General features: G+C 41.1%; 1 pseudogene; it reads left to right on the top strand.

Moving 5' to 3' along the window:
* Positions 1 to 1,134: 1,134 nt before the first annotated feature.
* Positions 1,135 to 13,795, top strand: LOC101417434 (desmin pseudogene; annotated as a pseudogene).
* The last annotated feature ends 926 nt before the right edge of the window (positions 13,796 to 14,721 follow it).

The raw sequence follows: 14,721 nt of genomic DNA, 5'->3' as shown, positions 1-14,721 counted from the left end.
TTGGAACATTGCCAATAATCATGGATTATAGCTAACTCTGTAGTTTACACTCTTTCCCACTCAATTCTGTAGGTTATGTCTTGTCCATTTTTAAAATGAGTTGTTTGTCTTTTTATTTTTGAGATGTAGGATTTCTTTATATATGATAAATATTAGACTCTTATTGGATAAATCATTACCAAATATTTTCTCCCATTGAGTAGGCTGCCTTTTCAATTTGGCAAACTTTTGAAGTGCAAAAGATTTTTAATCTTTGAAGTGGTACTGTTTATCTATTTTTTCTTTCATTGCTCATGCTTTGGGTGTAAAAATTATGAAACCATTTCCTACTATAAGATCTCATAGATCCTTCCCTCCATTATCTTTTGGGAACTTTATGATCTTGACTCTTATATTTAGGTCTTTGGTCTATCTTGGTTAATTTTTGTGTAGGGCATGAAATCCTCTCTTATTCTTTTGGATATGGATATCCAGTTCTCCAAGCACCATTTTTTGAAGAGGCCATTCTGTCTCAGCTGAGGGGCTTTGTGACTGTTGACTATCACTTGACCATATATGTGACAATCTATATCAGAACTCTGAATTCAGTTCCATGGGTCAGTATGTCTTTCATTAAATTAAATACTATGCAGTTTTTACCATTGTAGATTTACAGTATGCTTTAAAGTCAGGTAGTGTGATTCTTCCAATTTCATTTTTTTTTTCAATATATGCTTGGCTATTCAGCGCCCCTTTCCCTTCCAAATAATTTTCATAACTAGCTTTGCCCATTCAGCAAAAATGCTGTTGTAATTTTACTGGGCTTGTATTAAATCTGTAAATCAATTTGGGTAGGATATGTTCACTTATATAAAAAGAATAAATCAAAACTATAAATTGTCTGCAGTTTATGATTTTAAAAGTTATTTTACTTTTCTCCATTTCTTTCTGTTCAAAAAGGTGATCAAGTAATGATGGTTAATTTTACATGTCAACTTGGCTGTTGCCTACTTTTTATACTTAAGAACTGGAATGATTGTTACTTTGAGGTTATTTTATACATGGATTTAAGTCATTAGATTTTGAATGCATCTGTAGATGATCACATCTACTTTCAACAAGAGATTGCATGTTTGTTTCCAACTTTTGGCAATCATGATTAATGCTGCCATGAACATCAGTGTGCAGATGTCTGTTCATGTCACTGCTGTCAGTTCTTCTGGTTATATACCTAGTAACGGTATTGCAAGTTCACATGGCAAGTCTATATTCGGCTTCCTTAGGGACTTCCAAATAGTGCTTCACAGTGTCTGTACCAGACTACATTCCCACCAACAATGAATAAGCATGCCAACTCTCCACATCCTCTCCAACATTTACAGTTATCTCACTTTTTGTAGTGGCCTGTCTAATAGGTGTGAAGTGATAGCTCATTGTACTTTTGATTTGCCTTCCCCTAATCACTAGTAATGTTGAACATTTTTTCATGCGTTTCTTCACCATTTGCATTTCTTCTTTAGAAAACTGTCTTTTTAAGACTTGCTCATTTTTAATTGGGTAGTTTGTCTTTTTTATTATTGAGTTGTATGGTCTCTTTGTGTATCATGGATATTAAACCCTTATCAGATATGAGATTGTGAAATACTTTCTCCCATTGAGTTGGCTGCCTTTTCACCCTTTTGATAAAGTCCTTTGAGATGTGAAAGAGTTGAATTTTGAGGTGGTCCCATTTATCTATTTTTTCTTTTGTTGCTTGTGCTTTAGGTGTAAGATTTAGGAACCTATCATCTGTCACAAGATCTTGAAGATGTTTTCCCACAGTTTCTTCTAGGATTTTTCTGGTTGTTGCTTTTCTACTTAGGTCTTTTAACCATTTTGAGTTAGTTTTTGTCTAAAGTGTGAGATAGGAGTATTCTTTCTTTTAGATATGGATACCCAGTTTTCCTAGCACCATTTGTTGAATAGACAGTTCTGGCCCAGTTGGAGGGCTTGACCACCTTGTCAAAAATTGCTTGGCTGTAAATGTAGAATCTGTTTCTGAGATCTCAGTTCGATTGCATTGGTCAATATGTCTGTCTTTATGCCAGTGCCATACTGTTTTTTACTACTATAGCTAGATAATATGCTTTAAAATCAGGAAATGAGAGTCCTCCAACATCATTCTTCTTTTTAAAGATATTTTTGGCTATTTAGGGCCCCTCATGTTTCCAAATAAATTGATAATTGTTTTTTCCACTTTTTCAAAATAAGACTATTGGGATTGTGTTGAATCTATAAATTAGTTTTGGTAGAATTTGACATTTTAATGATATTTAACTTTTCAATCCAGGAACACAGTATATCCTTCCATTTATTTAAGTCTTCTTTAGTTTCTTTTAGCAATGTTTTGTAGTTTTCTGAATACAGGTCCTTTATGTCCTTGGTTAAGTTTATTCCTACATATTTGTTTTAGTTTTTATTTTAAATGGAAATTTTTTCTGATTGCCTCTTCAGAGTGCATGTCAGCTTTATATAAATGCTATTGATTTTTGTGTATTAATCTTATATCCTGCCACTTTGCTGAACTCACTTTTTGGTTCTCATAGCTTTTTGTGGGTTTTTCAGGAAATTCTAGATATAGGATTATATCATCAATGAATAGTGAAAGTTTTACTCCTTCCTTTCCTATTTGGATGCCTTTTATTTCTTTATCTGGCCTACTGGCTCTAGGTAAAATCTCTAGCACAATATTGAATAATTGATGGCATTAAAATTGGACTTTCAGGCGGCGGACTTGGCCCAGTGGTTAGGGCTTCCGTCTGCCACATGGGAGGTCCACGGTTCAAACCCCAGGTCTCCTTGACCCGTGTGGAGCTGACCCATGCACAGTGCTGATGCACGCAAGGAGTGCTGTGCCACACAGGGGTGTCCCCTGCATAGGGGAGCCCCATACGCAAGGAGTGCGCCCCGTAAGGAGAGCCGCTCAGCATGAAAGAAAGTGCAGCCTGCCCAGGAATGGTGCTGCATACACGGAGAGCTGACACAGCAAGATGACACAACAAAAAGAAACACAAATTCCCATGCTGCTGACAACAACAGAAGTGGACAAAGAAGACGCAGCAAATAGACACAGAGAACAGACAACCGAGGTGGGGGGGGGGGCAGAAAGGGAGAGAAATAAATATTTTTTAAAAATTGGAATTTCAGGATATAATGCATTTACTTCAGTATTTCTCAAAGATTTTATACATTATACTAATTAGATAACATTTTGAACATAGAAAATAATAATTTAGAAAAGAATTATGATATGTACATACTCAGCTCACACAATTCTTGCTAATCTTTGAAGGTAAGTATTGTGCACTTTATTATTTTAAATAGTCAACTGCACAACCTGAAAAGTATAAGGCTTATATACTCAAAAATTACACAGTGAGGAAAGGACTTATGAGTCACTCAATACTTCTTACATATTTGGGGATATAGTCTTACTTTTCATTTCACTATCTTCATTTTTTCTTCATTTGGGTTTTACATATAACTGAATTACATTTATTTACTTGGTAGTTTCCTACTAAGTATTTGTCATACCTTACAAAAAATTGATTGTAATTCAGACTCAGTCAAAAATTTTTATGGTCACTTTTTAAAAAAAATACGTAAAACATTATTTTTTCATTAATTGAAATTCTCTTACATCCTAAGGAAGTATTAGATAATTGTTTACATATTTCTTCAAATTTATTTATGATTGTGGCCTGAGATTCTAAATCTCAAGTGTCAATAGGATATCAATATGTGAAAGAAAAAGACATCCGAAGAAATACTTTAATTGCAATTTGTATGCATAAATAAGTCAATTTAGGCGGCGGACTTGGCGCAGTGGTTAGGGCGTCCATCTACCACATGGGAGGTCCACACTTCAAATCCTGGGCCTCCTTGACCCGTGTGGAGCTGGCCCATGCGCAGTGCTGATGCACGCAAGGAGTGCTGTGCCACACAGGGGTGTCCCCCACGTAGAGGAACCCCACACGCAAGGAGTGTGCACCGTAAGGAGAGCCGCCCAGCACGAAAGAAAGTGCAGCCTGCCCAAGAATGGTGCTGCCCACACGGAGAAATGACACAACAAGATGATGCAGCAAAAAAGAGACACAGATTCCTGTACCGCTGACAACAACAGAAGCGGACAAAAGAAGATGCAGCAAATAGACACAGAGAACAGACAACCCGGGTGGGGGGGGAAAGGGGAGAGAAATAAATAAATAAATAAATCTTTAAAAAAAATAGTCAATTTACTACTTTCAATCAGATCTATCTGACTCATTGACAATTCACATATTTCTGTTAGAAAAAAATAGTACTTAGTGATTTAGCAGGAAAAGTAATGTGTCTGTATTTCTACTCTACATTACATGAAACAAATACCTACTTTAAATTTCCATCCAATAATTTTCCATAAGTGAGAAATTTTGCAGATTTTCCTTCACTTATTTTATTAGTATTCATTATTTTTCAGGTTTTCTTTTTTTCTTTTTCATTGTATATTTTATAATATATATTAACAAAATTTTCCTTCTTTCACTGAAATGCCAGTGTCTAGAAATATCTTTTGGCTGGCTGTGTACAACCATTAAATACTTGTGGACAGATTAAATAAGACCTTAGCTTGTACCTGCCACATGTTTGCTTGAGATATGCACACAAACATGCACACCTCTGGAAACCACTTAAGTGCAGAGAATTATCATAGTGAAGAATATTATTGGTAGATTATGATGAAATGCATTTATTTATTAGCTATATGCTTGAAACTTCATTTCCTAGTAAAGTACAAATATATAAGAAATATACAACCCATTCTTCAAGGACTTTACACAAATGTGTGCAGGAAAGTCAAATACTGTGTTCTGTAGTTAAATATTGTATGCTGGTTTTTAAGCAGATTAATAAAGAGACAGATTAAATGTACACTTATCAAGGATGTTTGGAAGTATAAATTGTTTTGGGCTAATAAAATATAATGAACTGATAAAATATAATGGAAGAAGATGAAAATGTGAGATAAGAATGTCACTGTGTATGTAAGGTCAAAATTCTAGGTATATTTTCAAAATTGTGTTCACTGATGGGAGAGTTTATCTTTTTTTTTTCAAATTCTACTCAATTTATTCATTCTTTAAAAAATATTACATTAAAAAAATATGAGGTCCCCATTCACTGCCACTGCCCCCACCACACCACTCCCACCACAGTAACACTCTCCCCCATTATCATGACACATCCATTGCATCTGGTGAGTACATCTCTGGGCATTGCTGCACCCCATGGCCTGTGGTCCACACCATAGCCCACACTTTCCCATGTTCCATCCAGTGGGCCATGGGAGGACATACAATGTCCAGCAATTGTCCCTGGAGCACCACCCAGGACAACTCCAAGTCCCGCAAATGCCTCCACATCTCATCTCTTCCTCCCATTCCCCGCATCCAGCAGCCACCATGGCCACTTTTTCCACACCAATGCCACATTTTCTCAATTATTAAGCACAATAGTTCATGAATAGAATATCATTAAGTCCACTCTAATCCTTACTGTATTCCTCCTTCCTGTGGACCTTGGCTTGGTTGTGTCCATTCAACATCTATGTCAAGAGGGGGCTTAGATTCCATATGGATACTGGATGCAATCCTCCTGCTTTCAGTTGTAGGCACTCTAGGCTCCATGGTGTGGTGGTTGACATTCTTCAACTCCATGTTAGCTGAGTGGGGTAAGTCCAATAAATCAGAGTGTAGGAGCTGAAGTCTGTTGAGGCTCAGGGCCTGGCTATCATATTGTCAGTCCAGAGATTCAAATCCCCTACATATATCTTAAGCCCCAGCACCAAGTACAATTCCAGTAAAGTAGTATGAAAGGCTTGTGAAAAGAGATCCCATCTGAGTCCAGCTCCATCACGCACAAACACCAGCTCCAAAGAAGGGCCTACTGACATGGCAGTGAACCCCATCTGCCATGACCATAGAACCTGTGGGTCTCTTTAGCCCTCAAAAGGACCAATACCTGGCTTGTATCTACTTTATCTGTCTCTGAGACTCTGTTCAGGTGTGCATAAGGGCAATCCTTCTGACAACCTCCAGACTCTTTTTTAGAGACTCATAGCCATATAAACTCATTTGTCCTTTCCATTCCCGCCTTACTTTAGGTCAAACAGCATTTTTAACTCCTGTTATTATATGTAGACAGGGATATTCTGCTGGTCCGTGTTGAACCTTTAATTCAAGGTCATTTTCTAGTTACGTCATCAGCTGGTACTTGGTAGTGATCCCTCGGTGCCAGGGAGGCTCATCCGCAGGTGTCATGTCCCATGCTGGGGGGAAGGCATTGCATTTACATGCTGAGTTTGGCTTTGAGACTGGCCACATTTGAGTAACCTGGAGGCTGTCAGGAGGGAACCCTTAGGCACAGTGCTGCTCTAGGCCTTGTTCTTATTTCAGGTGTATAGGCTCACAAGCATAGTCATTAGTATCAGGGGCTCACTGTTGGATCCTCATTCTTTCCTGGTCCTTACCGTTGCACCTGGGGTACTGCCGCTGCTCCCCTAGGGACCACAACGGAGCCCCCCCCCCAGCCAGGAACCCAGTACCCCCCCAGCTGTTGTTTTTAATTGTTTCCACTATGAGTGTATCCAAACATTTCCATGCACCCTGGACACATGCCCTGTATAACTCCCTGTCAACCATATATCACCTCTCAATAACATCCCATACCAGTATTCTTCCACTGCCATTGTTGAACCACTCTGTGATCCAAAACTTCCTGAAAAGTGAAGCCCAATATGTCAGGTTCCCTTACTAGTAAAATGGAATATAGCAGTGAGTTTAAAGGTTAGATATAGAATACATATTGATTTGGAAAAATTCTACATCCTATCTTTTTCTTTTCTTTTTTCCTAATTATTGAGCTTCTCTTCACAAGAGCCTTAGATCACAGTAATTCATATATACAATATACATTACTCCCACATATCCATTATAAAACCTTTTCCCTTCCACAGCAATAATCTTTTAACTTATTCATATCATATTTACTGAAACTGATGTACAGATATTGAGACAATAGCTTTCAAACAAGGTAACATTTGTGTTTACATTGTGGTTTATACTTTAGGCTACACAGTTTTCTAAATTTTTTAGTTATCCTATGTTTTATATTATGGTTTACATTATTCATCCCCTATATGTTTTTGGTGTAATATTACATGTTTTATATCCATCCTTGTGTACTCTTGTGAAACACTTCTTTTGCCCTCACATTTATTTTGGTTCCATCTATTCAATATCTATTTCCCCCTCCCCTTGGGGCCCACAGTGACAGTCAATCTTCATTTCTTGAGGAGCCATGTTCAGAGATACTTGCAACAGTGTTGAGGGAGTTTATCTTTCATATGGTACAAAAATGGAAATTTTTGAAAAATAATAGCCTGTGCACTGATTTTGCAAAATAATTTACTTTCCACCTTTCAGCATGTAATTAATTATATAAGCAGTGTGGGCCTGACTACACATGAACACAGACCTGGAGTACATGTGCTTTTCCTAAGATCCTCTAGAAAAGCTGTGGGAAAATATCATCCTGGGAAAGACTGATTCCTGTGAGAAGATGATGATGGTAAAAGTTGTGGAAATAACCATTTAGGCTACTCACAGTATTTGATTGGTAAGAGCCTCTTTAGAAGAGGAAAAGTAATTACACATATCAACAGGAAAAATGCATAAATGTGTCTACAGGAATATAAGCTTTCTATAGGTAAAAGCATTGGGTAGATCATTACAATTTCTGAAAGTAGTGAGAGGGGAAAGTTGGCACCAGTTAGAAATTTGAGCTGACCTTCATGCTAGGAAAGGAGAAATTGTAAAAAAGATAAAATATAAAAGATAAATTTCTATAATGAATATTCAAAGAGCTAATACACATTTATTAAATATTTTAATTTACAAGAAAGATGTTCAAAAGGATTATAATACATATTTGTAACAATCAAGTATTTAAAAGAAAATTTGAAAAACTGCTAAATAATTCTGAGAAGTAACAATGTGCTATGTTTGAATAAAACTAAGAGAAAATGAGCATGGCTGTTTGAAATTATTTCATGAATCTCAAAAAGAGAGAGGTTATGTTTGTGAACTAATCCATCCCTGTGGGCATGAGTCCCTTTTGCTGGATTATGTCAGTGAGGTGTGACTCAAGTTGAGTCTCTCCCCTCTTGCTATGTTTGATATAAACAGAGACACAGAAGGAAAAGGAAGCTGTAGTATTTGATCCTGCAATGTGAGAGAAAGGACTCTAGTTTTGTCCTCAGCTGAGCTGCAAAGAGAGGACCTTGAGAAGCGCAAAGGACTGAGACCCAGGGAGAGATGAGCCATATGCCTGAAAGCTTGCAGCTGAACTTGAGAAGAAAACCTAGCAGCTTAGACTGATAGAGGAGGCCTGGAAAAACCAAGCCCTATGCCTGCTTACCCTCAGCTGAGCTCCAGGAAACAGTAGATTCTGGAGGGGAAGGCAGAAACTTTGGCAGAGGTTAGCAACCATCTTGATTCACAATGTGGCAGCTGATGTTCATGAGAAAGCATCTCTGCTGATGTCATATTTACAGGTTTCATGTCTCAGAATTGAAGCTTTTGCTCCAAATAAATCCCCATTATAGAAGCCAACACATTTATGGTACTTTGTATCAGCAACTCTTTGGCAAACTCAAACAATGAAAAATATTACAATTTTTAGAAATTTTCCCATTAGTTATAAGAAATGAATTCAATTCAAGGGTTTCTCAGAAAAGAGCAGGAACATCATGAAATAGAATGGATCCATGGAGAATGACTTTACCCTTATTATAATCTATGGGAAATGGAGAGTAAAACATTAAATTTATAGTATCCTGGGTAAGGAATGTCATGGTAGGAACAATGAATTATCAATGTGAATGATTCTTGTGGAATCAAAGAGGGAAAAGTTGGAATTTTGCACCTTCTCCATTGGTTTGCACTGACTTCTGGCTTGTTCTGACTGACCGCATCCAAATTTCTTTTGCTTATATGGACTCCATCCATATACACTATTCTGCCCCTCCCCCCTGATTCAAGTTATCCTAATCTAAATAAGATATTCAACGATCTTATTCACAAATGAGTTCACACTCTCACTAATAACATATTCAGAGGTTCTGTTTACAAATAGGTTCATACGTGTAGTAATGAAAATTATGACTTGAACGTATTGGTGCTCAATACAATTTAGGTATTTTGTTGAGGATTTTAGTAGCCATGCTCATTAAAGTGATTTGTCTCTACTTTTCTTGAAGCATCTTTATTTGGTTTTGGTATTAGGGTGACATTGGCATCATAGAATGAGTTAGGCAGTGTTTCCTTCACTTCTAATTTTTGGAAGAGTTAAAGCAGGATTGGCATTTGTTCTTTCTTACATGATTGGTAGAATTCATCTATGAAGCCATATGGTCCTGTGTTTTTTGTTGGGAGATTTTGATGACTAATTCAGTCTTGTTACATGTGATTGGTCTGTTGAATTCATCAATTTCTTCTTTCATCAATGTAGGCTGCTTGGGTGTTTCTAGGAATTTGTCCATTTCTTCTAAGTTATCCATCTTGTTGGCATGCAGTTTTTCAAAGTATCTTCTTATGATACATTATTTCTGGGGATCAGTGGTGATATCTCCTCCCTTATTTTTTATTTTATGTATTTGCATCTTCTCTCTTTTTAAATTTTTGTTAGCCTAGTTTAAGGTTTGTCAATTTTATTAATCTTCTCAAAGAACCTGATTTTTAAATTTTTTCTAGTGTTTTTAAATTTTCAATTTCATCTAGCTCTTCTCTAATGTTTGCTATTTCCCTCTTTCTGCTTATTTTGAGATTAGTTAGTAGTTCTTTTCTAGTTCATCCTGGTGTGGAGTTAGGTCTTTGATTTTAGCTCTTCTTTTTTTATATAGGCATTTATGTGGTTCTACATTTCCCTCTCAGTACTGCTTTTGCTGCATCCCCTATGTTTTAAAATGTCATTTTCTCATTTTTATTCATTTCAAGGAAGTTACTGATTTCTTTTGAAGAGATATATGCACGCCAATGTTCATAGTCGCCAAAAGTGGCCAAAAGTTGGAAGTAACTGAAGTGTCTATGAACAGATGTATGGATAAGCAAATTGTGGTATATACATACTATGAAATATTATTCAGCTGTAAGAAGAAATGCAGTATGAATATATGGGACAACATGGGTGAATCTTTAAGATCTGTTGTGGAGTGAAGTAAGCCAGTCCCTGAAGGACAATTTTTATGTAACCTCATTGATATGATTTAATTACGTTGAGCAGAGCTAGTGTCTGGAAGATAGGTTATTAGGAGACAGAAAGGGCTCAGTATGGGCAAAACCTAAAATAAGGTGAATGGGGTGGTTGGGCAGTGGATGGGGTGATGCTGATACAGGGATGTGGGGGGTCAAAGGTGCTGAAATGTCAGGGGGAATAAGGTGGGGGGAGGGTTGAGTTGGAGTATCCATGGAAGGGCTGGAAGAAGAAACAAGGTGCAATCTGGGGATTTGTAGGTCTGTGGTTAAAAACACATGACTGGGGGAAACGGACTTGGCCCAGGGGTTAGGGCGTCCATCTACCACATGGGAGGTCCGCGGTTCAAACCCCGGCTCTCCTTGACTCCTGTGGAGCTGGCCCATGTGCAGTGCTGATGTGTGCAAGGAGTGCCCTGCCATGCAGGGGTGTCCCCCGTGTAGGGGAGCCCCACGCGCAAGGAGTGCTCCCCGTAAGGAGAGCCACCCAGAGCGAAAGAAAGTGCAGCCTGCCCAGGAATGGCGCCACCCACACTTCCCGTGCCGCTGCGGACAACAGAAGCGGACAAAGAAACAAGACGCAGCAAATAGACACAGAGAACAGACAACTGGGGGAGGGGGGGAAATTAAATAAATAAATAAATCTTAAAAAAAAATACATGATGGAAATGTTCTTTTGTCAAATAGTGCAGGGAAGGCTTACTGGTAAAAGGCATCAGGGTGGGGGCATATGTGACATAGGGCACACCTGGGGCATGCACCTATGGGATCTAAAAATGTTCATCTTGTCATAGTGTGTTATCTCAGTGGGTAGAGCCCCACACAATAACAAAAATATATTCAGCTCCCATTTAGGGGAGTCCTGCTGTGTTCTCAATTAGAGGGGCAAGGATCTCCAAAAAAAAAAGTCAATGCCTAGTAAAAGACCAGTATGTCAAGCCCTCAATATTAATGTATGTAACTATGAACCTTATTCTGCAAAAATTGAAACTTAGTGGTTTCCATAGTTTCTGAGGGAAAAGAAAGGGCATTTTTAGGTTATTGGAATTGTTCTGCATGATCTTGTAATGATGGATACAGGGCATTTTAAATTTTTTCAAAACCTATGAAAGTGTATGGTGCAAAATGTAAACCATAATGTAAACCATCGACCATGGTTAGTAGCAACGCTTTAATATTCGTTCATCAATTGTAACAAAGGATTCTGTGGTGGTAATGCCCACTCTAATTGAGAGGAAGCATAATGTAGGCATTTTCAGCTGTACATTTCCCTCTGAACACTGTTGCTGCTGTCTCTCATACATTTTGGTATGTAGTACTTAATTTTCATTATTTCAAACTTTTAAAAAATTTTCCTTATGATTTCTGATTAGACTCCTTCATGGTTTAAGAGAATGTTTGTTTAATTCCCTCCTGGTTGGGAATATTGCAGTTTTCCTTCTGTTGTTGATGTCAAGCTTCATTTCATTGTTGTCAGTGGAAAGACTGTAAAACGTCAATCATTTGAAGATTATTGAAACATTTCGTGGCCTAAAATATGGTCTATACTGAAGAATGTTCAATGCTCACTCGAGAAGATTGTGTGTTTTGTCATTGTTGGGTGCAATGTATTAGATAAGACTGTTAGTTCTAGTTATTTTATAGTGATGTTCAAGTACTCTATTTCTGGTTGATCCTACCTAAAAATCTACCTTTTATGGGAAATGAGGTATTAAGCTCTACAGCTATTATTACAAAACTGTCTTTTCCACTATAATTATGTTACTGTTTGGTTCAAATATTTTGGGGCTCTGCTGCTTGGTATGTATCTGCCTATATTTGTTATGTTCTATTGATGCATTATTTTCTCAATTTATAATATCCTTTTTTGTCTTATAAAAATTTTCACTTAAAATATATTTTATCCAATATTATTATAGTCACTCTATTTCTCTTTGATTACTATATGCATGGAATATTTTCATCCATCATTTCATATTCAACTTATTTGTGTCATTAGCTCTAAATTGATTCTTTTTAAAAAACTGATTCTTTTATAGAGAAGATAAAGTCGTATCATGTGCTTTTTAAAAAGCCCGACCGACCCTCGTCGCCTCCAGCCTCCAGCCTGCCGCCAGCGCCCCGCCGCCTGCGCGCGCCCGCCCAGCCTCGCCGCGCCGCCCACAGCAGCCAGGCCAGCTGCCCAGCCAGCGCGCGTCCTCCTCCCGCCGCGCCTTCCGCGGGGCCAGGCTTCCCGCTCGGGTCCGGCTGCGCTCGCCTGTGTTCCCGCGCGCGGGCTTCGCACCGAGGGCTGCTCGAGCTCGGTGACATCCCGCGTGCACCAGGTGTCCCGCACATCAGGCAGGGCCTGGGGGCTGGGGTCCTGGGGGCCGCCAGCGGGGGCCAGTCCGCGTGCCCTCCTCTTACGGCGCAGGCGAGCTGCTGGGCTCCTCACTGGTCGACGCCACGAGTTCCTGACCACGCGCTACAAGGAGAAAGTGGAGCCGCAGGAGCTCAACAACTCTTTCGCCAGCTGCATGGAGAAAGGGCGCTTCCTGGAGCAGCAGAACGCAGCGCTCGAGGTGACTGTCTCAAGGGCCAGTAGCCCACGCGCGTCGCCAGCTCTACGAGGAGTTGCTGCGCGAGCTGCGGGGCCAGGTGGAGGCCCTCCCCAACCGGCACATCCACGTCAAGTGCGACCTGCTCCACGACCTGCAGCAGCTCAAGGTCAAGCTGCAGAGAACAATTTGGCTCCTTCTCAGCGGATGTAGATGCAGCCACTCTAGTTCGTATTGACCTGGGGCTCAGAATCGAGTCTCTCAAGGAGATGATCGCTTTCCTTAAGAAAGTGCACGAAGAGAACAGAGAGCTGCAGGTCCAACTCCAGGTGGAGATGGACATGTTCATGCCAGACCTCACCTCCGCCCTCAGGGACATCCAGGCTCAGTACGCGACCATCACTGCTCGGAACATCTCTAAGGCGAGGAGTAGAGCAAGTCGAAAGTGTCCCACCTGACCCAGGCAGCCAACAAGAACAGTGAGCCCTGCGTCAAGTAGGAGGTGGTGGAGTACCGGCACCAGATCCAGTCCTACACCTGTGAGGTCCACCCCCCAAGGGCACTAAAGATTCCCTGATGAGGCAGACATGGGAGCTGGAGCACCGTTCTGCCAGTGAGGCCAGCAGTTACCAGGACAACATTGCAGGCCTGGAGGAGGAGATCTGGCACCTCAAGCATGAGATGGCCAGCCACCGGTGAGTACCAGGACCTGCTCAACATCAAGATAGCCCTGGACGTGGAGACTGCCACCTACCAGCAGTTGCTGGAGGATGAGGACATCAGGGGCAACCTCCCATCCAGACCTTTTGTGCCCTCAACTTCCAAGAAAGGAGCCCTGAACAAAGGGGTTCCGATGTCCACACCAAGAAGACGGTGATGATCAAGACCATTGAGACCTAGAATGGGGAGGTCATCAGTGAGGCCGCACAGCAGTGACACGAGGTGCTCTAAAGCCACCAGAGACAGTCCTCTCCCCATGCTACCTCACTGCTTCCTTCCCTAGGGCATCACACCCAGCCACCAGCCTTCCCTCACAACCTCTGACCCCTTGCCATGGTCTCCATAGGGAACATGGCCCATCCCTGCCCACCCCCAGGGGTGCCCCAGCCATCTGCTGATTGTTGGAAGGCTCCTGGGTGCCCTCCCTCCCTGCCCCCTCAGGGCAGCCCTTTTCCTGGGCCAGGGGGGATGGAGCCAAGGCCAGAGTGATGACACTGCCCCTGGCACCTCTGAGCCTCTAGCTCCAGCTCTGGTTTTGGAAGGGGCCCCAGCACACAGCATTGGGACACCCCAGGATGAGGATCGAGTCCCACGTACCCTCACTACTACACAGCCAGGGCCAGAGAGAGAGAGAGACAAAAGGGCCACTTCCTCTGGAAGTGGGCAGGTAACCAGGGGGACCAGCCCTCTCTAGAGACTGTCCCCCATGGTCCCTTAGTTTCCCTTCCCTCTTCCCACCCTTGCCCCAGGATGGACTTAAAAAAAAGTGGCTACAAGAAGGAACCCCTGAAGGTGTCAGATGTGTGAGCAGGAAATTCAGGAGAGAAGGTGGGTGAGATACTGGAGAAAGGAGAGGAGAGAGGCAGAGGGTGGTCTTAGGAAGGTAAAGGGGCACCCACCTCCCTGTGTCTGCCCCTTCCCTGCTGCCAGGCTCTGGATGGAACAATAAAGACATGCACAAGCCTAGCCCACCCCCTGATGTCTTGTCTGCCTGGTCTCTGGGTCCCCAGTGTCCTGTCACTCCACCCCTCCAGATTGACTGTGTGCTCCCGCTTGCCCTGCCAGGCTTTCCCCAGGGCCTCTCCCAAGAGCCTCCCAGATTCTGTGTGCGTAGCACATGGGGGGAGGGGACTTTGTTGGGGAACCGCAAATACTTC

This window comes from Dasypus novemcinctus, unplaced genomic scaffold, assembly GCF_030445035.2.
Source record: "Dasypus novemcinctus isolate mDasNov1 unplaced genomic scaffold, mDasNov1.1.hap2 scaffold_69, whole genome shotgun sequence".
In the NCBI taxonomy this organism is placed as follows: domain Eukaryota; kingdom Metazoa; phylum Chordata; class Mammalia; order Cingulata; family Dasypodidae; genus Dasypus; species Dasypus novemcinctus.
The sequence above is the reverse complement of the archived record's forward strand: the minus strand, read 5'-3'. Positions and strand labels throughout refer to the sequence as shown.